Consider the following 25,138-nt stretch of genomic DNA (forward strand, 5'->3'; position numbering starts at 1 on the left):
ATATCATTAAGAGAGTGAAAAGGCAAGTTGTAGGGTGGAAGTAAATATTTGGAATTCACATATCTGACAAAGTATCCTTATGTAGAATATATAAAGAACATCTACAAATCAATAAAAATAAGCCAAAACACTCAATGGAAAATGGGCCAAAGGCATGGCAACTTCATAAAAACAGGATACTCAAAGGATTAACAAATATATGAAAAGTTTCTCAACATCTAACTCAGGAATGGAAAACCAAACATCGTATGTTTTCACTCATAAGTGGGAGCTAAGCTATGAGGATGCAAAGGCATAGGAATGATACAATGGACTTTGGGGACTTGGGGGAAAGGGTGGGAGTGGGGTAAGGGATAAAATACCACATGTTAGGTACAGGGCATACTGCTCGGGTGATGGGTGCACCGAATCTTACAAATCACCACTAAAGACCTTACTCGTGTAACCAATCACTACCTGTTCCCCCAAATCCTATGGAAATAAAATAAAATAAAAAAGAAAAGTTAACATCATTAGTCACCAGAGGAATGCAAATTAAAATCATGGTGTATTACCACTATGTAGCCACCAAAATGGCTAAAAGTAAAAAGAATGAATACTAAATGTTAAGGATGATGAGAGTCCAAACTGGCAAAACTAATCTGGAAAACTGTCTGGCTGAATACACTAAAGCTGGGCATATGCATATCTTATGGCCCAAAAATTCTACTCCAAGGAATATGTTCTAAAGAAATGTGTACATAAACACACCAAAAGACACATATGCAAATGTGCATAATAGCGTTTTTGAAATAACTCAAATAACAGAATATGCCCAAATAATAGAATTATGGTATGCTCATATAATCAGTTATAATACAGCAATGAAAATGAATAGATTGTTGCTATAATCAAACATGGATGTACCTCAAAAATGTAATGATGAGTGAAAAAAGCCCAATAGAAGAATATACACAATATGAGTCTATATATATAAAGCACAAAAGCAGGCAATAATAATCTATGGTGATATCAATCAAGGATGATGGTTAACAAACCATCGTATGTTTTCACATGTGCATATGTACAAAAACATATTCCTTCACATGCTTGTGAAGGAATGACTGAAAGGGGGTTTTGGGGTGATGTCAGTGATGTATTTTCTGATATGGGTGGTGGTTACACAAGTGCATTAATTTTGTAAAAATTCATTGAGTGGTAGGTTTATAATTTGCGCACTTTTCTGTATGAATGTTATACTTCAAAAATTAGCAGGGCGTTGTGGCGGGGACCTGTAATCCCAGCTACTTGGGAGGCTGAGGCAGGAGAATCGCTTGAACCCAGGAGGCAGAGGTTGCGGTGAGCCGAGATCGCGCCATTGTACTCCAGCCTGGGCAAGAAGAGTGAAACTCCACCTCAAAAAAAAAAAAAAAATGCTAAGGAAAAAATATGCGTCTATACCAACTCTAAGTAGCAGCATTTCTCTGCTTTTATCGTAGGCCTTCCTAGCAGAAAGAATTAAACTACTCACTCTGTGTGTATTTCAAATTGTATTAAAATATTAAATCCATTTAAAAATAATGCATATCCTAACCTTAACATTAGGTTTGATAGGATTGGCCTATCTCCTTAACTCCAACCTGTTAATTACTGTTACCTAAGTAATTACCAACTTTCATTTTCATTTCTGAAAAAATTTTTTTAAAGAAGCAAGCTTGGTTTTCAATATTAAATGTCAAATATTTTTATCCAGCCCTTAATTTTGAAAACCAAATTTGCTTCTTTTTACTTTACTTTTCTTTCGTTTTTGCAACAGTATCTCACTGTCACCCAGGCTGGAGTGTAGTGGTGAGATCATAGCTCACTGCAACCTCCGCCTTCCAGGCTCAAGTGATCCTCCCACCTCAGCCTCCTGAGTAGCTGGGACCACAAGCATGTCCCGCATGCCCGGCTTACTATTTTTTTATTTTTTATTTTTGAAGAGGCAGGGTTTCACCATGTTGCCTAAGCTGGTCTCAGATTCCTGAACTCAAGCGATCTGCCTGCCTCGGCGTCTGAAATTGCTGGGATTACAGGCATGAGCCACCACGACCAGCCTATTTAATGTTTTTCAACAGCAGTTTCACTTTGCATTCAGGGAGATCAATGATGGACTTTAAAATAAATATGCGGGAGAAATGTCCATCTCCAATGTATGTATTCTTTAATTTTCAACATAACAATGTGAATGGGATATGATTGTTCTTGTGAGTAGTTGAGGAATTAGAGCAATAACATAATTATGTTTTTATACATATGCACATGTGAAGAAATATATTTCTCAATAAATATAGGTTATAAAGTAAAAAGTATTTTTAAAAAACTCACTCACAGAATGTGGGTTGCATAGCCTGTGGGAGAACATATGTAGGCAAAGGAAGGCCTGCCTTATTATATCCTCCTTTTTATCCATCAAGAAAAAAAGGGGCTGGACATGGTGGCTCATGTCTGTAATCCCAGCACTTCCAGAGGCCAAGGTAGGAGGATCACTTGAGACCCAGAGTTCAAGACTAGCCTGGGCAATAAAGCAAGACACCATTCCTACACGCACAAAATAATAATAAAAATTAGCTGGGTGTGATGGCACGAGCCTGTAGTCTTAGCTCCTCGGAAGGCTGAGCCAGGAGGATCCTTGAGCCCAGGAGTTCAAGGCTGCAGTAAGCTAGGATTATACTACTGAACACCAGTCTGGGTGACAGAGTGAAATGAGTGAAATCCTGTCTCAAAAAAAAAAAAGAAAGAAAGAAAAGAGAAAAAGAAAGGGAAAAAGGGATAGAAGACAAATCAAGGCAAAAAATAATAGGCTGAGAAAAGTAAACAAGTTATTTTTTCCAGCCTGATGACATGGTCCTTTTATCGGATCATGAAACAATTTTAGTAAAGAGAATTACTAGAGGAAAGGATGAAAAAGATCCAGGAAACAATATGATGAAACCACTGAAAACCACTTCTAAATAAGTATCTAACCAATTGTTTGGAATATAATGGTATTGTCTCTAAGCAGGTGGAATCTTCTACTGCAATAATATTTACAATGTGTGCCTCTTTTTAATTTTTTTAAAGCTACCCTTGAAAAGCAAGTTTACTATGAGAGGGTTTAAGTCTTATTTCTCAACAGTTCTTATTGGCTTAGCGCTAACGTGTAAGTCATATAAAAGAAGTGTGTGTTTTTGTACTCGCACCAATTCATATGGAAGGTAGGTGATGACTAATAAAAAGAACACACCTGTATAACAGAGCTCCATCCAAAAGTGTGGTAATCACAGGAGTTTACCACACACACACAATGGCAACAGCCATGTGTCACTCTCTCTGCCATACTATTACTTAACTGAAGTTCAAGCTATCCCTTTTTGTTGTTGCTATTTTCTGCAGCCTTAAGTTATTATCTCTTTTTAAAACAGAGAAAGCAAAACTTAAAAAGTTTTTCTCTCACCCTCAGTCACAGCCATTTTTGTTTTTTGTTGTTTAAATCAGATCCCTTCTCTAATCTTCAGACTGTAGTGATTTAAAGCATAAACATTGTCTTTAAATGTCTCATTCCTATTTCTCCACCCTTTTTTCAGTTGGTTCCATATTTCTCCTCACCTTTCAGTAACTGTTTTGGGCCAGGCGCAGTGGCTTGCGCCTGTAATCTCAGCAATTTGGGAGGCCTAGGTGGGTGGATGACCTGAGGTCAAGAGTTTGAGACCAGACTGGCCAACATGGTGAAACCCTGTCTCTACTAAAAAAAAAAATTAGCCAGGCATGGTGGCAGGCACCTGTAATCCCAGCTCCTTGGGAGGCTGAGGCAGGAGAATCGCTTGAACCCAGGAGGCAAAGGTTGCAGTGAGCTGAGATCGCACCATTGCACTACAGCCTAGGCAACAAGAGCAAAACTCCATCTCAAAAAAATAAAAATTAAAAATTAAAAAATAAAAAATAATAACTCTTCTGACTGTTAACAAAAGGGAACTTTGCTGTCCATGCCTCCAAACTACAAACCTAGATTTTTTTACTTCCCACTGCACAAATTGTCATTCACTTTATCTGAAGTCCAAGTAAATTGTTTAACTTTATTGCCAGTGATCTGTGAGTTGACAATTAAGGTACTGCACTTGGCCCTTTGTCCTAGAGAAAATATCCTTTGATGTCAATAAGACTTTTCAGTCTATCAAGTTTATCAGCCAATTGGTAAACATTTAAAGGAAGAATATGAACACAGGAAGTCACTTTGTCATTATTTATTTTTAATTTCCTTTATAATCTCACAGAAAAGTCTATAATCCTGTATTTATTATGAGACTATAACCATGTAAACTACTTTGAAGTTATGACTTCAAAAAGTTTTCAACATCATAAAGCCTAACAGGGGAGAGAAGACTTACTTTATTATAAGCACTATTTAAACAGCAAATAACTTCGACAATTTTAAAGATTTTTAAACAAAATTATCCAAACATCTGGAAGCTATTAAAGAACTGAGGAAATTATACCACAGTTACATTTAGAAAGGCATTTTTATTATAAATTCCTTATAAAGTAAGTCTGTGAAAAACAAAGCTAAATTACCATTTTACTCAAATTTCTCATATTAATTAGGCATATTATAATTTTTTTTTTTTGAGATAGAGTCTCACTCTGTTGCCCAGGCTGGAGTACAGTGGTGCAATTTCAGCTCACTGCAACCTCCTCCTCCAAGGTTCAAGAGATTCTTATGCCTCAGCCTCCAGAGTAGCTGGGACTACAGGTGCCCACCACCACACCCAGCTAATTTTTGTATTTGTGGTATAGACGGGATTTCGCCATGTTGGCCAGGCTGGTCTTGAATTCCTGACCTTAAGTGATCTGCCTGCCTTGGCCTCCCAAAGTGCTGGGATTACAGGGGTGAGCCACCATGCCTGGCTGCCATATTATGATTGCAATATAAAATTACTCTGGGAGAACAATGGCATAGTGTTTACCTGGGTAAAGAAGGTGGATAATTAAGATTATGAGAGACAGAAAAAAGTTTATTTTAATAAAAATGTCAGATATTATTTATACACATTTTTATGTCTATTAAACATATTAAATATTACAGTCTTAGAAGTCAGACAAAATCAGCTTTAAATTTCAGCTCCACCACTTACCAGTTGCCAGAACTTAGGTGAGATTCACCAACTTAGAAGTACGACGTTCTCCTCTGTATAGAACAGAGATAACACAAGATGATTAAGTGAGATCATACCTGAAAGTGCCTACAACTATGTACTCAATAAATGTTTCCTACCTTCTTTCCCATCTCTTCCATTTTGCTTCTCCCTTTCAACATTGATATCAATATGTTACACTGGCTTTTCACTTTATGATCTAAGGGGATGTCCATAAAAGTTTACAAACACTCATACACTTCATATTTTCCCATTGCTACTAACAGTTTAAAACACTAGACATCCTCAAGAGGATTATGTGCTTATTTCAGGGACTGAAGTATAGGGGAAAAGCTAAGAGAGTATATAGTATATTTTATTTGGCAGCAGGTCATGATGAAGGAAAAACCTCTTATCTACTGAGCCCTAGTCTGAGTCATACGATACATTAGATTTACAATATTTGCTCATTTTTATCTTCATACTACTCAGGTCTGCCATACTATTCAGAAGCCCATGTTTCTTTTGCTAAAAAAATGCTCTCATTTGCTTTTATAGATGTGCCTGAGGTACAGACAGTTTTGTGCAGTGTTAGTGAGAAAGTGCATACTGAGTTTTAATCCACTGACTTACAAACTAATGCAGAAGGCCAGGATGGATCTGGGTGGGGGGCTATTTAAAAACAAAAGCTGAAAGGGGAGGACTTAAGGCATATAAATAGATCAAGAGTGGTGTTGCCTGAGAAACTGTTCACTGATTCCCCGAACTGTGGAAAAGAGATGAAAACAATAGCTGAGAATCAGAGCAAGGCCTGAGGCCAGGACGTACAAAAATAAAGAGCAAACTGGATCAGTTTAAGCTGAGCTGTAACTGGAGGGTGCATTGAAAGGGAGTTGAAAATATATCAAAGAACAGGGTGTGGGGTGAATGAAGCCAGGTGACTCATAATTTAAACCCTCAGATACAGTGGAACCATATTGACAGCAATGGTGAAAGGCAAAAGGAAGCAAAATGGACAAGAAAGAAAAAAAAGAAAGAACTATTTATTGAGCATATTGTCCCCAGGTTGGGGACAGCTTTTTAAAGCTCATCAATCAGGCTGGACAAATTGGGCTAGAAGAAAGACACCCTTCCACCTACAGTCAATTCATTCTCGTTAAGGAGCTGTTTCTACTCTTATAACCCATGCCTATCATTGTTCACACTTTAGTATATATGAGTTTAAGGAGTGATGATAGGAAACAGAACAGATTCTATAATTCAGTACATGTAGCTTTCTTTTTTGCTCAGATATACCTTAACAATGACTCCTGATACTTTCGTTGTTGTTGTTGTTGTTGTTGTTGTTGTTGTTGTTGAGACAGGGTCTTGCTGTGTTGTGGAGGCTGGCCTCAAACTCCTGGTCTCAAGCAATCCTCCTGCCTCAGCCTCCTGAGTAGCTGGGATTATAGGCACATGACACCATGCCCAGTGGACTCCTGCTAATTTTAAAAAATATCTCTAAGGTAGGTAACAAAGTTAAACTAAAACATTATTCTTACATTTATCTAAGAGGTGTGTTATTTCACCACCATCAGTGTGACCAGGCACACAGTCACCAGCAGGGGTCCCCTGCACTCCCGCAGCTGCATTGCTTCTGCAACTGTGGTGAATGCCCACAGGGAGATAAGCATCCCAGTACCTGCTAGCATTGTCCTGCAGCTGCTGCTACCACTGCTGCTGGCACATGCAAACACAGATGGATCCCACTGTCACCACACGGAAACACTTTGCCTGACACCACCCATTGAAGTGTAGTGACCAGTGGTTCAGAAGCACTGCAGCCCTCAAGTACAATGGATTCCTAACCTCAAGAAGTCAGAGAACAATGTTGGGACCCAGCACAACACCCCCAGAATTAGAGCATGCAGTCCAGGAGTTGGAAGCTGAGCACTGGCCCCCTAAAATCTTCCAGAAACAAGGCCAGGAGGTTGAATACACCTTATGCCACAACCAAACCCTCAAGGACATCACATATAATTTTTAAAAAAATCCAAAGGTCAGCAACTTGAAAGATTAAAGTAACGTAAGCCCACAAACATGAGAAAAACCAGCACAAGAACCCTTACAACTCAAAAAGCCAGAGTGACTTCTTTCCTCCAAATGACCACATCGCCTCTCCGGCAAGGATTCTGAACAGAGCTGAGATGGCTGAAATGACAGAAATAGAATTCAGAATATGGATAGGAATGAAGATCACTGAACTACAGGAGTATGTTGAAACCCAATCCAAGGAAGCTAAGAATCATAATAAAACAATGCAGAAACTGACAGACAAAATAGCCAGTATAGAAAAGAATGTAACCAACCCAACAGAGCTGAAAAACACACTACAAGAATTAATGCAATCACAAGTATTAATAGCAGAATAGACCAAGCAGAGGAAAGAATCTCAGAGCTTGAAGACTGCCTTTCTGAAATAAAACAGTCAGACAAGAATAGAGAAAAAAGAATGAGAAGGAATGAACAAAACCTCTGAGAAATAGGGGATTATGTAAAGAGACCAAATCTATGACTCATTGATGTCCCTGAAAGAGATGGGGAAAAATGGAACCAACTTGGAAAACATATTTCAGGATATAATCCATGAGAACTTCTCCAACTTAGCTAGAAAGGCGAACATTCAAATTCAGGAAATGCAGAAAACCCCAGTAAAATACTTCACAAGAAGATCATGCCCAAGACATGTAATCATCAGATTCTCCAAGGTCAAAATGAAAGAAAAAATGTTAAAGGCAGAGAGAGGTTCCAAGATGGCCGAATAGGAACAGCTCTAGTCTACAGCTCCCAGCATCAGTGACGCAGAAGATGGGTGATTTCTGCATTTCCAACTGAGGTACCGGGTTCATCTCACTGGGGCTTGCTGGACTGTGGGTGCCAGACAGTGGGTGCAGCCCACAGAGCGAGAGCCGAAGCAGGGCGAGGCATCACCTCACCTGGAAAGCTCGAGGGGTCGGGGAATTCCGTTTCCTAGCCAAGGGAAGCCATGACAGACAGCACCTGGAAAATTGGGTCACTCCTACCCTAATACTGCACTTTTCCAACACTCTTAGCAAATGGCACACCAGGAGATTATATCCCGCATCTGGCTCGGAGGGTCCCACGCCCACAGAGCCTCGCTCACTGCTAGCACAGCAGTCTGAGATCGAACTGCAAGGCAGCAGCGAGGCTGGGGGAGGGGCGCCTGCCATTGCTGAGGCTTGAGTAGGTAAACAAAGCGGCTGGGAAGCTCAAACTGGGTGGAGCCCACCACAGCTCAAGGAGGCCTGCCTGCCCCTGTAGACTCCACTTCTGAGGGCAGGGCATAGCTGAACAAAAGGCAGCAGAAACTTCTGCAGACTTAAACGTCCCTGTCTGACAGCTTTGAATAGAGAAGTGATTCTCCCAGCATGGAGTTTGAGATCTAAGAACGGACAGACTGCCTCAAGTGGGTCCCTGACCCCCAAGTAGCCTAACTAGGAGGCACTTCCTGGTAGGGGCCAACTGACACCTCATACAGCCGGGTTCCCCTCTGAGACAAAGCTTCCAGAAGAACGATCAGGCAGCAACATTTGTCGTTCTGCAATATTTGCTGTTCTGCAGCCTCCACTGCTGATACCCAGGCAAACAGGGTCTGGAGTGGACCTTCAGCAAACTCCAACAGACCTGCAGCTGAGGGTCCTGACTGTTAGGGGGAAAACTAACAAATAGAAAGGACATCCACACCAAAACCCCATCTGTACGTCACGATCATCAAAGACCAAAGGTAGATAAAACCACAAAAATGGGGAGAAACCAGAGCAGAAAAGCTAAAAATTCTAAAAATCAGAGCGCCTCTTCTTCTCCAAAGGAATGCAGCTCCTCACCAGCAATGGAACAAAGCTGGACAGAGAATGACTTTGACAAGTTGAGAGAAGAAGGCTTCAGATGACCAGTAATAACAAACTTCTCTGAGCTAAAGGAGGACGTTCGAACCCATCACAAAGAAGCTAAAAACCTTGAAAAAAGATTAGATGAATGCCTAAATAGAATAAACAGTGTAGAGAAGGCCTTAAATGACCTGATGGAGCTGAAAACCATGGCACGAGAACTACGTGACACATGCACAGGCTTCAGTAGCCCATTCAATCAACTGGAAGAAGGGGTATCAGTGATTGAAGATCAAATGAATGAAATGAAGCAAGAAGAGAAGTTTAGAGAAAAAAAGAGTAAAAAGAAGTGAACAAAGCCTCCAAGAAATATGGGACTATGTGAAAAGACCAAATCTACATTTGATTGGTGTACCTGAAAGTGATGAGGAGAATGGAACCAAGTTGGAAAACTCTCTTCAGGATATTATCCAGGAGAACTTCCCCAACTAGCAAGGCAGGCCAACATTCAAATTCAGGAAATACAGAGAATGCCACAAAGATACTCCTTGAGAAGAGCAACTCCAAGACATATAATTGTCAGATTCACCAAAGTTGAAATGAAGGAAAAAATGTTAAGGGCAGTCAGAGAGAAAGGTCAGGTTACCCACAAAGGGAAGCCCATCAGACCAACAGCGGATCTCTTGGCAGAGACTCTACAAGCCAGAGGAGAGTCAAGGCCAATATTCAACATTCTTCAAGAAAAGAATTTTCAACCCAGAATTTCATATCCAGCCAAACTAAGCTTCATAAGCGAAGGAGAAATAAAATCCTTTACAGACAAGCAAATGCTGAGAGATTTGTCACCACCAGGCCTGCCTTACAAGAGCTCCTGAAGGAAGTGCTAAACATGGAAAGGAACAACCAGTACCAGCCGCTGCAAAAACATGCCAAATTGTGAAGACCATTGATGCTAGGAAGAAACTGCATCAACTAACAAGCAAAATAACCAGCTAACATCATAATGACAGGATCAAATTCACACATAGCAATATTAACCTTAAATGTAAATGGGCTAAATGCTCCAATTAAAAGACACAGACTGGCAAATTGGGTAAAGAGTCAAGACCCATCAGTGTGCTGTATTCAGGAGACCCAGCTCATGTGCAGAGACACACATAGGCTCAAAATAAAAGGATGGAGGAAGATCTACCAAGCAAATGGAAAACAAAAAAAGCAGGGGTTGCAATCCTAGTCTCTCATAAAAACAGACTTTAAACCAACAAAGATCAGAAGAGACAAAGAAGGCCATTACATAATGGTAAAGGGATCAATGCAACAAGAAGAGCTAACAGTCCTAAATATATATGCACCCAATACAGGAGCACCCAGATTCATAAAGCAAGTCCTTAGAGACCTACAAAGAAACTTAGACTCCCACACAATAATAATGGGAGACTTTAACACCCCACTGTCAACATTAGACGGAGAAACCAGACAGAACATTAACAAGGATATCCAGGAATTGAACTCAGCTCTGTACCAAGCAGACCTAATAGACATCTACAGAACTCTCCACCCCAAATCAACAGAATATACATTCTTCTCAGCACCACATCACACTTATCCCAAAAATGACCACATAGTTGGAAGTAAAGCACTCCTCAGCAAATGTAAAAGTACAGAAATTATAACAAACTGTCTCTCAGACCACAGTGCAATCAAACTAGAACTCAGGATTAAGAAACTCACTCAAAACCACTCAACTACAGGGAAACTGAACAACCTGCTCCTGAATGACTACTGGGTACATAACGAAATGAAGGCAGAAATAAAGATGTTCTTTGAAACCAATGAGAACAAAGACATAACATACCAGAATCTCTGGGACACATTTAAAGCATTCTGTAGTGGGAAATTTATAGCACTAAATGCCCACAAGAGAAAGCAGGAAAGATCCAAAATTGACACCCTAACATCACAATTAAAAGAACTAGAAAAGCAAAAGCAAACACATTCAAAAGCTAGCAGAAGGCAAGAAATAACTAAGATCAGAGCAGAACTGAAAGAGATAGAGAGACAAAAAACCCTTCAAAAATTAATGAATCCAGGAGCTGGTTTTTTAAAAAGATCAACAAAATTGATAGACCGCTAGCAAGACTAATAAAGAAGAAAAGAGAGAAGAATCAAACAGATGCAATAAAAAATGATAAAGGGGATATCACCACCGATGCTACAGAAATACAAACTACCATCAGAGAATACTATAAACACCTCTATGCAAATAAACTAGAAAATCTAGAAGAAATGGATAAATTCCTGGACACATATACCCACCCAAGACTAAACCAGGAAGAAGTTGAATCCCTAAATAGACCAATAACATGCTCTGAAATTGAGGCAATAATGAATAGCCTACCAACCATAAAAGTCCAGGACCAGATAGATTCACAGCCTAATTCTACCAGAGGTACAAAGAGGAGCTGGTACCATTCCTTCTGAAACTATTCCAATCAACAGAAAAAGAGGGAATACTCCCTAACTAATTTTATGAGGCCAGCATCATTCTGATACCAAAGCCTGGCAGAGACAGAACAAAAAAGAGAATTTTAGACCAATATCCCTGATAAACATCGATGTAAAAATCCTCAATAAAATCCCGGCAAACTGAATCCAGCAGCACATCAAAAACTTATCCACCATGATCAAATTGGCTTCATCCCTGGGATGCAAGTCTAGTTCAACATACACAAATCAATAAATGTAATCCATCATATTAACAGAACCAAGGAAGAAAACCACCTGATTATCTCAATAGATGCAGAAAAGGCCTTTGACAGAATTCAAGAGCCCTTCATGCTAAAAACTCTCAATAAATTAGGTATTGATGGGACATACCTCAAAATAATAAGAGCCATCTATGACAAACCCACAGCCAATATCATACTGAATGGGCAAAAACTGGAAGCATTCCCTTTGAAAACTGGCACAAGACAGGGATGCCCTCTCTCACCACTCCTATTCAACATAGCGTTGGAAGTTCTGGCCAGGGCAATCAGGCATGAGAAAGAAATAAACATATTCAATTAGGAAAAGAGGAAGTCAAATTGTCCCTGTTTGCAGATGACATGATTGTATATTTAGAAAACCCCATTGTCTCAGCCCAAAAGCTCCTTAAGCTGATAAGCAACTTCAGCAAAGTCACAGGATACAAAATCAATGTGCAAAAATCACAAGCATTCCTATACATCAGTAACAGACAGAGAGCCAAATCATGAGAGAACTCCCATTCACAATTGCTTCAAAGAGAATAAAATACCTAGGAATCCAACTTACAAGGGACGTGAAGGACCTCTTCAAGGAGAACTACAAACCACTGCTCAACAAGATAAAAGAGGACACAAACAAATGGAAAAACATTCTATGCTCATGGATAGGGAGAATCAATATCATGAAAATGGCCATACTGCCCAAGGTAATTTATAGATTCAATGCCATCCCCATCAAGCTACAAATGACTTTCTCCACAGAATTGGAAAAAACTACTTGAAAGTTCATATGGAACCAAAAAAGAGCCCACATCGCCAAGACAATCCTAAGCCAAAAGAACAAAGCTGGAGGCATCACGCTACCTGACTTCAAACTATACTACAAGGCTACAGTAACCAAAACAGCATGGTACTGGTACCAAAACAGAGATATAGATCAATGGAACAGAACAGAGCCCTCAGAAATAATACCACACATCTAGAACCATCTGCTCTTTGACAAACCTGACAAAAACAAGAAATGGGGAAAGGATTCCCTGTTTAATAAATGGTGCTGGGAAAACTGGCTAGCCATATGTAGAAAGCTGAAACTGGATCCCTTCCTTACACCTTATACAAAAATTAATTCAAGTTGGATAAAAGACTTAAATGTTAGACCTAAAACCATAAAAACCCTAGAAGAAAACCTAGGCAATACCATTCAGGACATAGGCATGGGCAAGGACTTCATGTCTAAAACACCAAAAGCAATGGCAACAAAAGCCAAAATTGACAAATGGGATCTAATTAAACTAAAGAGCTTCTGCACAGCAAAAGAAACCACCATCAGAGTGAACAGGCAACCTACAGAATGGGAGAAAATTTTTGCAATCTACTAATCTGACAAAGGGCTAATATCCAGAATCTACAAAGAAATTAAACAAGTTTACAAGAAAAAATCAACCCCATCAAAAAGTGGGCAAAGGATATGAACAGACACGTTTCCAAAGAAGACAGTTATGCAGCCAACAGACACATGAAAAAATGCTCATCATCACCGGCCATCAGAGAATGCAAATCAAAACCACAGTGAGATACCATCTCACACCAGTTAGAATGGTGATCATTAAAAAGTCAGGAAACAACAGATGCTGGAGAAGATGTGGAGAAATAGGAACACTTTTACACATTGGTGAGACTGTAAACTAGTTCAACCATTGTGGAAGACAGTGCAGTGATTCCTCAAGGATCTAGAACTAGAAATACCATTTGACCCAGCCATCCCATTGCTGGGTGTATACCCAAAGGATTATAAATCATGCTGCTATAAAGACACATGCACATGTATGTTTATTGCGGCACTATTCACAATAGCAAAGACTTGGAACCAACCCAAATGTCCATCAATGATAGATTGGATTAAGAAAATGTGGCACACCATGGAATACTATTCAGCCATCAAAAAGGATGAGTTCATGTCCTTTGTAGGGACATTAATGAAGCTGGAAACCATCATTCTGAGCAAACAATCACAAGGACAGAAAACCAAACACCGCGTATTCTCACTCATTAGTGGGAATTGAATAATGAGAACACTTGGACACAGGATGGGGAACATCATACACCGAGGCCTGTCGTGGGGTGGGGGGAGGTGGTAGGGATAGCATTAGGAGATATACCTAATGTAAATGACGAGTTAATGGGTGCAGCACACCAACATGGCACATGTATACATATGTAACAAATCTGTACCCTAGAACTTAAAGTATATATAAAAAAAAGATAGAAGGATAGATAGGGGATAGAAGAAACAAGACTTGACAAGACATTAATTGTTCAAGTGCATGACGAATATATGGGTGTCATTATACTACTCTGTCTGCTTTGGGGTATGCTTGAAATTTTATAACTTTTTTAACACAAGCATTTAACAGCTATATAACATAAATTTTAAAAAGTAAGAATGTGACCATTAAGTGCCTCTGATTATAGTTTTTAAATTCTGAATAAAAAAGTGAATATAAGAAAAAAAATCTTAAAGACAGCTACAAAGGGAAGTCCATCAGACAAACAGCAGGCCTCTCAGCTGAAACCCTACAAGCCAGAAAAGACTGGGGCCAATATTCAACGTTCTTAAAGAAAAGAGGCTGGGCATGGTGGCTCATGCCTGCAATCCCAGCACTTTGGGAGGCTGAGGCAGGCAGATCACCTGACGTCAGGAGTTCGAGATCAGCCTGACCAACATGGTGAAACCCTGTCTCTACTACAAATACAAAATTAGCCAGGTGTGGTGGTATGCACCTGTAATCCCAGCTACTAGGGAGGCTGCGGCAGGAGAATTGCTTCAACCCGGGAGGCAGAGGTTGCAGTAAGCCAAGATTGCACCACTGCACTCCAGCCCAGGTGACAGCAACATTCTGTCTCAAAAAAAAAAAAAAAGAAAAAAGAAAAATTCCAACCTAGAATTTCTTAAGTGAGGAAGAAATAAGATCCTTTTCAAAAAAGCAAATGCTCAAGGAATTCATTGCCATTAAACCTGCCTTACAAGAGCTCCTGAAGAAAGCACTAAACATTGAAAGGAAAGACTGTTACCAGCCTCTACAAAAACACACTGAAGTACACAGATCAGTGACACTATAAAGCAACCATGTAAACAAGTCTGCAAAATAACCAGATAACATCATGATGAACAGAACAAATCCACATATATCAATACTAACCTTGAATGTAAATTGGCTAAATGCCCCAATTAAAAGACATGGAGTGGCACACTGGATAAAGAATGGAGACCCGCTGGTATGCTGTCTACTTTATCCAGTCTCTTGAAGACAGCACACCAACAAGTCTTGGTGCTTTATCCAGCTTGCATATCTCACATGCAGTGACACATGTACACTCAAAATAAAGGGATGCATAAACATCTACCAAGCAAATTGAAACACAGAAAAAAGCAGAGGTTGAAATCCTACTTTCAGACAAAACAGACTTTAAACCAACAAAGATCAAAAACACAAAGAAGGTCATTACCTAATGGTGAAGAGTTCAATTCAACAAGAAAATCTAACTATCCTAAATATATATATATACCCAACACAAGAGCACCCAGATTCATAAAGCAAGTTCTTAGAGACCTTCAAAGAGATGTAGACTCCCACAATAATGGGAGACTTTAACACCCCACTGTCAATATTAGACAGATCATGAAGATAGAAAATTAACAAAGATATTCAGGACCTGAACTCAGCACTGGATCAAATGGACCTGATAGACGTCTACAGAACTCTCCATTCCAAAACAACGGAATATACATTCTTCTCACTGCCACTTGGCACTTATTCTAAAATCGATCACATAATCAGAAGTAAACCCTCCTCAGCAAATGCAAAAAAACTGAAATCATAACAAACAATCTCTTGGACCACAGCACAAACAAATTAGAAATCAAGACCAAGAAATTCCCTCAGAACCATACAATTACTTGGAAATTGAATAACCTGCTTCTGAATGACTTTTGGGTAAATAATAAAATTACGGCAGACATCAAGAAGTTCTTTGAAACTAAAGAAGACAAAGAAACAACACACCAGAATCTCTGGGACACAGCTAAGGCAGTGCTAAGAGGGAAATTTATGGCACTAAATGACCAATAAAAAAGTTAGAAAGGGCTGGGCATGGTGCCTCACACCTGTTATCCCAGCATTTTGGGAGGCCAAGGTGAGTGAATCACCTAAGGTCAGGAGTTTGAGACCAGCCTGGCCAATAAGGCAAAACCCACCTCTACTAAAAATACAAAAATTAGCTGGGCATGGTGGGGTACACCTGCAGTCCCAGCCACTCGGGAGGATGAGGCATGAGGATTGCTTGAACTGGGGAGGTAGAGGTTACAGTGAGCCAAGATTGCACCACTGCACTCCAGCCTGGGTGACAGGGTGAGACCCTGTCTCAAAAAAAAAAAAAGAAAAAGAAAAAGAAAAGGTTAGAAAGATCTCAATTTGGCAACCTATTATTACATCACAACTAAAAGAAATAGAGAACTAAGAGCAAACCAATCCCAAGCTAGCAAAAGAGAAGAAAGAATCAAAATGAGAGCTGAATTGAAGGAGGCTGAGACACACAAAACTATTCAAAAGATCAATGAATCCAGGAACTGGTTTTTTGAAAAAATTAATAATATAGACCACTAGAAAAACTAAGAAAGAAGAAAAGAGAAAAGATTCACAGAAACACAACCAGAAATGTCAAGGGGGATGTTACCACTGATCCAACAGACATACAAATAACCATCAGAGAATATTATGAACACCTCTGAGCACATAAACCAGAAAATCTAGCAGAAATGGATAGATTTCTGGACATATAAAACCTTCCAAGACTGAACAAGGAAGAAATTGAATCTGCAAACACACCAGTAATGAGCTCTGAAATTGAGTCAGTAATAAATAAGCTACCAACCAAAAAATTCTCAGAACCAGACAGATTCACAGCTGAATTTTACCAGATGTACAAAGAAGAGCTGATGCCATTCCTGCTTAAACTAGTCCAAAAAATTGAGAAGGAGGGATTGTTTCCAGACTCATTCTGTGAGGCCAGTATTATCCTGATACCAACCTGGGGGAGACAACAAAAAAAGAAACTTCAGGCCAATATCCTTGATGAACATTGATGCAAAAATTCTCAACAAAATACTGGCAAACCTAATCCAGCAGCACATCAAAAAGTTTTTCCACCATGACAAGGTAGTCTTTATCTATGAGATGCAAGGTTGGGTCAACATAAACAAATTGATAAATATGATTCATCACATAAACAGAACTAAAGACAAAACCCACATAATTGTCTCAATAGATGCAGAAAATGCTTTTGATAAAATTTAACACCACTTCATGTTAAAAACTCTCAATAAACTAGGTATCGAAAGGACATACCTCAAAATAATAAGTGCCCACAGCCAACATCATACTGAATGGGCAAAAGCTAGAAGCATTTTCCTTGAAAACCAGCACAAGACAATCAGGCAAAAGAAAGAAAGAAATAGTATCCAAATAGGAAGAGAGGAAGTCGAACTATTCCTGTTTTCAGACATGATCCTATATTCAGAAAACCCCATAGTCTTGGTCCAAAAGCTCCTTAAGCTGACAAATAACTTCAGCAAAATTTCAGGATACTAAATCAATGTGCAAAAATTACTAGCCCTCCTATACACCAACAACAGTCAAGCTGAGAGCCAAATCGGAATGAAATCCCATTCACAATTGCCACACACTCAAAATAAAATACCTAGGAATACAGCTAACCAGGGAGGTGAAAGATCTCTACAACAAGAACTGCAAAACACTGCTCAAAGAAATCAGAGATGGCACAAACAAATGGAAAAACATTCTATGCTCACGGATACGAAGGATCAATGTCATTAAAATGGCCATTCTGCCCAAAGCAATTCATAGATTCAGTGCTATTCCTATTAAACTATCAATGACATTTTTTCACAGAACTAGAAAAAACTACTTTAAAATTCATATGGAACCAAAAAAAGAGCCCAAATAGCCAAGGCGATACTAAGTAAAAAGAACAAAGCTGGAGACATCACCCTACCCAGCTTCAAACTATGCTACAGGTCTACAGTAATCAAAACAGCATGGTACTGGTACAAAAACATAGACCAATGGAACAGGATAGAGAACCCAGAACTAAGGCTGCACACCTACAACTAGCTGATCTTTGACAAACCTGACAAAAACACACAATGAGGAAAGGATTCCCTATTCAATAAATGGTACTGTGATAACTGGCCAGACATATGCAGAAGAGTGAAACTGGATCCCTTCCTTACACCATATACAAAAATTAACACAAGATGGATTAAAGACTGAAATGTAAAACTCCAAAATAAAAACCCTGGAAGACAATCTGGGCTATACCATTGTGGACATAGGAACAGGCAAAGATTTGATGATGAAGATGCCAAAAGCAATTGCAACAAAAGCAAAAATTAACAAATGGGAGCTAATTAAACTAAAGAACTTATGCACAGCAAAATAAACTATCAACAGAGTGAACAGACAACCTACAGAATGGGAGAAAAAATTTGCAAACTACACATCTGACATAGGTCTAATGTCTAGCATTCATAAAGAACTTAAATTTACAAGAAAAAAAAGCAACCCCATTAAAAAGTGGGCAAAGGGCATGAACACTTCTCAAAAGAAGACATAGATGAGGCCAACAGTCATATGAAAAAAAGCTTAGCATCACTGATCATTAGAGGAATGCAAATCAAAACCACAATGAGATACCATCTTATACTAGTCAGAATGGCTATTATAAAACACCAAAAAATAACAGGCACTTGTGAGGTTGTGGAGATAAAGGAACGCTTATACATTGTTGGTAGGAGTGTAAATTAGTTCAACCACTGTGGAAGACAGTGTGGTGATTTCTCAAAGGCCTAAAAACAGGAATATCATTCAACCAGCAATCCCATTACTGAGTATATACCCAAAGAAATATAAATCATTCTATTATAAACAAACATGCATCCATATGTTCATTGCAGCACTATTCACAATAGCAAAGACATAGAATCAACCTAAATGCCCATCAATAGTAGACTGGATAAAGAAAATTTGGTACATATACACCACGGAATACTATGCAGCCATAAAAAGAATGATGTGTTCTTTGCAGAAATATGCATGGAGCTAGAGGCCATTATCCTTAGCAAACTAACACAGGAAGAGAAAACCAAATACTGCATGTTCTCACTTATAAGTGGGAGTTAAATGATGAGAATACATGGACACATAGATGGAAACAACACACACTGAGGCCTATTGGAGGGTGGAGTGTGGGAGAAGAGAGAGGATCAGGAAAAATAACTAATAGGTACCCACAGATTATGGGTTATGACATAATCTATACAACAAATCCCATGACACAACTTTCCTATATAACAAATTTGCACATGTAATCCTTAACTTAAAATAAAAGTTTTCTTTAAAAAGTGTGTTATTAAGTAGTACTGTTTAAAAGTATGGATTCTGATCAAATAGATCTGGGTTTAAGCCTTGCTTCCTCCTCCTGCACCCTGCGTGACTGTAGATGAATTACCTAACCTCTCTGAACTTCTGTTTTCTCATCTGTAATCATAAGCATTATTGATAGTATAGATTTCATTTGGAGATTGACAATGCAACACTTCAATAAGACCCAGTCATCTCAACACTATTTTTTTGCTCATCCCTTATTGTATCCATAGACATTGGCTTATTAACTTGACCTTCACAATATTTCCAGATATATTTCCTTTCATCATCTCTACCGCTCTTATCTTGTTCTAAACAACCCTCATTTCTCACCTATTATTGCAATAACATTCCTAACTGGTTTTGATGTTTCTACTCTCACCCACATCCCCTTCAGACTTTTCTCAATACAGTATCCAGCATGAACTTTCAAATAAAAGTCAGATCATGCCAGATATCTGCTCAAATCCCTTGTAGCTTTCCATGTTACTTAGAGCAGAACCGAAGTTCTTGCAATTTTTTCATAGGGTTTGTCCACCTGCACTTCTCTGTCCTCATTGCCTAATGTACTTCCATTCTTTTATTGTACTCTATCCTCACTGGTCTTCTTGCTCTTCCTGGAACACACATTCACAACTACCTCAGGTAGATCCTTTGCACTTGCCGAATCCTCTGCCTAAAATGTTCTTCCCTCGATTTCATGCAAGACTTTCTTCTCCTTCAGGTTTTTCTTTCTTTTTTTGTTCTTTTTTTGACATGGAATCTTACTCTGTCACCCAGGCTGGAATGCAGTGGCATGATCTCAGCTCATTGCAACCTCCACCTCCTGGGTTCCAGAGATTCTCCTGCCCCAGCCTCCTGAGTAGCTGGGATTACAGGTGCTCACCACCATGCCCGGCTAATTTTTGTATTTTTAGTAGAGACAGGGTTTCACCATGTTGGCCAGGCTGGTGTCAAACTCCTGACCACAAGTGATCCTCCTGCTTCAGCCTCCCAAAGTGCTGGGATTACAGTCATGAGCCACCGTGCCTGGCCTCTTTCAGGTCTTTATTAAAATGTTATCTCCTCAGAGAAGCCTTCTCTCACCACCCTATCTAACATAGCATAACCATTCTTCCTTACTCTGCCTTCTCTGCTTTACTATTTTTTCTTGGATGTTTCTTGGATATATCACTCTATATAGTTTAGACTATAATAGACTCTATTAAGGACTAGAATAAGAGTCCTTAATACCTAGTCTGTAAAATAGTGCATAGGATATAGCAGTCATTTGATAAATAGATACATACATGTTAAACTAACAAATGAATGATTGGAGAGCCACAATGTAGCTCAACTGTGTATTTATCCATATGCCTATGGGACACATATTCTTTTTTCTTAATATTTCCTTTTTTTTTTTTAAATTTTAAGCTCTGGGATACATGTGCAGAATGTACAGGTTTGTTACATAGGTATACCTGTGCCATGGTGGTTTGCTGCACCTTTTGACCTGTCCTCTTAGTTTCCTTCCCTCACCCCACAACCCCTAACAGGCCCTGGTGTGTGTCATTCACCTACCTGTGTCCATGTATTCTCATTGTTCAACCCCCACTTATAAGTGAGAACATGCGGTGTTTGGTTTTCTGTTACTGTGTTAGTTTGCTGAGGATGATGGCTTCTAGCTTCATCTGTGTCCCTGCAAAGGACATGAACTCATCCTTTTTCATGGCTGCATAGTATTTCGTGGTGTATATGTGCCACATTTTCTTTATCCAGTCTATCATTGATGGGCATTTGGGTTGGTTCCATGACTTTGCTATTGCAAATAGTGCTACAATAAACATATGTGTGCATGTGTCTTTATAGTAGAATGATTTATATTCCTTTTGGTATATAACCAGTCATGGGATTACTGGGTGACATCATATTTCTGGTCCAAGATCCTTGAGGAATCACCATACTGTCTTCCATAATAGTTGAACTAATTTACATTCCCAATAGTGTAAAAGCATTCCTATTTCAGCCTCCCCAGCATCTATTGTTTCTTGACTTTTTAATAATTGCCATTCTGACTGGCATGAGATGGTATCTCATTGTGGTTTTGAGTAGCATTTCTCTAATGATCAGTGATGTTGAGCTTTTTTTCATGTGTTTGTTGGCCACATAAATGTCTTCTTTTGAGAAGTGTTTGTTCATATCCTTTGCCCACTTTTTGATGCAGTTGTTTGCTTTTTTCTTGTAAATTTGTTTAAGTTCCTTGTAAATTCTGGATATTAGGCCTTTGTCAGATGGGTAGATTGCCAAAATTTTCTCCCATTCTGTAGGTTGCCTGTTCTCTCTGATGATAGTTTCTTTTGCTGTGCAGAAGCTCTTTAGTTTAACTAGACTCCATTTGTCGGTTTTTACTTTTGTTGCAATTGCTTTTGGCATTTTTGTCATGAAGGCTTTGCCCATGCCTGTGTCCTGAATGGTATTGCCTAGGTTTTCTTCTAGGGGTTTTATGGTTTTGGGTTTTACATTTAAGTCTTTAATCCATCTTGAGTTAATTTTTGTATAAGGTGTAAGAAAGGGGTCCAGTTTTAGTTTTGTGCGTATGGCTAGCCAGTTTTCCCAGCACTATTTATTGAATAGGAAATCCTTTTCCCATTGCTTGTTTTTGTCAGGTTTGTCGAAGATCAGATAGCTGTAGATGTGTGGTGTTATTTCTGAGGTCTCTGCTCTGTTCCACTTGTCTATATGTCTGTTTTGGTACCAGTACCATGCTGTTTTGGTTACTGTAGCCTTGTAGTATAGTTTGAAGTCAGGTAGTATGATGCCTCTGGCTTTGTTCTTTTTGCTTAGGATTGTCTTGGCTATATGGGGTCTTCTTTGATTCCATATGAAATTTAAAGTAGTTTTTTCTAATTCTGTGAAGAATATCAAGTATCTTGATGGGAATAGCATTGAATCTATAAATTACTTTGGGCAGTATGGCCATTTTCACAATATTGATTCTTCCTATCCATGAGGATGGAATGTTTTTCCATTTGCTTATGCTGTAGGACATATTTTCTTGGGCAACATTGCTTCTTCGTGAAAATTGACTCTGATATTCAACTATAGCCCATAGGAAAACAACTCCTCAAAATGTAGCCTTCTAGCTATTGAAGATTCCCTAAGGAAACAGGGAAGGAAAGGGAAGCTCCTAGAAGTCCTCAGTCAAATTAGAAGGCAGGGAGGAAAAGCAAGGTGCCAGTCTCTGACCACACACACACACACACACACACACACACACACACATACACACAGTGAGGCAAGGAACAAAAATTGGGTAAGATGAGATCCTCAACCACTTAGCACTTAGGGATAAGGAAATTCCTTTCTGAATGAAGACAGAGTATTAATCACAAAAGTCTCTTCACTTTGAGGCAAGTTGTCTTTATGTGAGAGATGTGGAAGGGAATTTCATCACAGGAGAGCTGAAGGACTCCAGGACATTCTGTAAATGTCTTTATAAACTTGAATGTTTTAGACAACTTCTGTCTCTTCTCTTTATTCATTAATTCAACTCTGAAATTTTTTTATAACATAAAATCTCATCTGCAGGAGAGTTTGGTAAACATCTGGAGAAGAGCATCCCCATGTCCCTGAGAGTAAGAAGGGTAAGAATTGTTTACATAAACGCCATCGTGTAATACCATTGAGTTGTAACTGAAAAGCTGTTTGCAAAGAAAACATTGAAATGATGAGTTACTCTTTTTCTCATTACATTCATTATAATTTCTGAGAATATGTTACCATGGAAAAAGACTTCATGTGAGATAGAGGCAGAGAGAGAGAAATGAAGGTACAAGAAATAGATTAGGCTGGGCGTGGTGGCTCAAGCCTGTAATCCCAGCACTTTGGGAGGCCGAGGCGGGCGGATCACGAGGTCAACAGATCGAGACCATCCTGGCTAACACGATGAAACCCCGACTGTACTAAAAATACAAAAATTTAGCCAGGCATGGTGGCGTGCGCCTGTAGTCCCAGCTACTTGGGAGGCTGAGGCAGGAGAATGGCGTGAACCCAGGAGGTGGAGCTTGCCCTGAGCAGAGATTGCGCCACTGCACTCCAGTCTGGGAGACAGAGTGATACTCCGTCTCAAAAAAAAAAAAAAAAGAAACAGATCAATCAGGTTAATAGCAAGCAAAGAAAGAGAGTTATTATCCAGATTTGAAAGGAGTAAAATTTTGCATAAGTTGACAGGCAGGAAAAAGGGAGCTGGTACAGTTAATCTATAGGAAGGCCTTTTCACCTAGAATTATCTTAAAACATGCAGTCCTTACTGCCACTAAAAGACCAATTATGTGATTTTCTTCAATCTGAACAAATCCTTTTTTATACTGCTCTTTATGGCAGACTATAGTGTGAGTCAGAAATTCCAAAAGCATGATAATCTCCATCCTTTACAGCACCTGTCCCAACATTATGTTAATCATTAGTTGATAATCTTTAAAGCTGAGGGCTACACACTCTCTACTATTGTATCTACAACTCTGGAGTTATGATACCAGATTAAGTTGATCAGATCATCATTACTTTTTTTATTTTCAAACATTAATTTCAATGTCAAAAAATTTAGAAAAGTAAATTCCAAACAGAAAGCACTATTTTTTTTCTTTTAAAGGGCTTAAACATACTTACTGATATTTAAATATTTATCACACTGAAAAATGTCCTGCAAGTACATCATTTTATAGTGACTTCAAACTGATGATACATTCCAAAAACATTCGTTAAATGAGGTTTCTCTTTCACTGTTATCAACTTACCTTTTACTCTCAGTGGTATGATAACCCCCAGAACTACAGAACAGCTTCAATCTTCATTCAGAACTATCATACCTGAAAAGGGGAGGTTTTGTTTTATTGTGGTGAAATATACATAAAATAAAATTTACCATTCTAACTGCACAATTCAGTGGCATTAAGTGTTAGGTTGGTGCCAAGGTAATTGTGGATTTTGCCATTGAAAGTAATGTAATACTTTCTGCTATTTTTCTATCATCCTTAGCAGAAACTCTGTACTCACTAAACACCAACTGTCCATTATCCCATCCACTCTCTATTACCCACCAGCTCCTGGTAACCTCTAATCTACTTTCTGTTTCTATGAATTTGCCTATTCTGGGTACCTCATATAAGTGGAGTGGAATCATACAATATTTGTCCTTTTGTGTCTGGCTTATTTCACTCAGCACAATGTTTCAAGGTCGATGAATGCTGTAGATGTATCAGAATTTCCTTCCGTTTTAAGGTTGAGCAATATTCTATTGTATGTGTGTACTACATTTTGGTTATCCTTTCATCCATCGATGGACATTTGGATTGCTCCCACCTTCTGGTTACTGTACAAAATGCTTCACAGAACATTGGTGTACAATTTTTTTTTTTAATGTTATCGTATTTACTTTCTCCTGAGTGATTGGAAGAACTTTTACAGTTAACCATTGCCTGGCCTCTTGCCTGGCCAGCCCCAAATTACTTAAGAGTATTTAGTAAGTCATTTTCAAAGGTTACTGTTTGTCAAGTAGGAAAACTCACAGTGAGCAGTGAGCAGTTTGTATAGGCCCACATAGGGCAGTGACCTATATTCTGAGCCTGCACGTTAAAATTAAAACCTGCTGAGTCTTCAATCCCTGCACCAGAACAACTATATCAGACTTTGGATGTGGGATCAGACTTTGTTATTTTTCCACACCTCCCCTGCTGATTCTGTTGTGCAGCCAGGATCTAGAACCTCTGACGTGGGGAAATGTGGTATCAATCATCAGAGCTGCAAGTAAAACCACTGAGGCCCTCAGAGAACTAAGAGGGAATCTTATTTTACAGCCTGTATTGTACATATAATATTAGCGTGGCTAACCTATA

At 39.0% G+C, this 25,138-nt stretch overlaps 1 long non-coding RNA gene across 2 annotated transcripts in view; it reads right to left on the reverse strand.

The window, feature by feature from the left end:
- Positions 1–5,129: 5,129 nt before the first annotated feature.
- The window catches only part of LOC129060066 (uncharacterized), a 46,349-nt gene continuing 26,340 nt past the window's right edge, over positions 5,130–25,138 (reverse strand). The window contains exons 2-4 of one of the 2 annotated variants that reach the window (XR_008526437.2): positions 24,041–24,112; positions 6,426–6,607; positions 5,130–5,182 (exon numbers count right to left, since the gene is read on the reverse strand). This is a non-coding gene — a long non-coding RNA (uncharacterized LOC129060066). Of the gene's footprint in view, positions 5,183–6,425; positions 6,611–24,040; positions 24,113–25,138 lie in introns of both variants that reach the window. The other variant, XR_008526438.2, reaches the window with a different exon arrangement.

This window comes from Pongo abelii, chromosome 5, assembly GCF_028885655.2.
Source record: "Pongo abelii isolate AG06213 chromosome 5, NHGRI_mPonAbe1-v2.0_pri, whole genome shotgun sequence".
NCBI lineage: Eukaryota > Metazoa > Chordata > Mammalia > Primates > Hominidae > Pongo > Pongo abelii.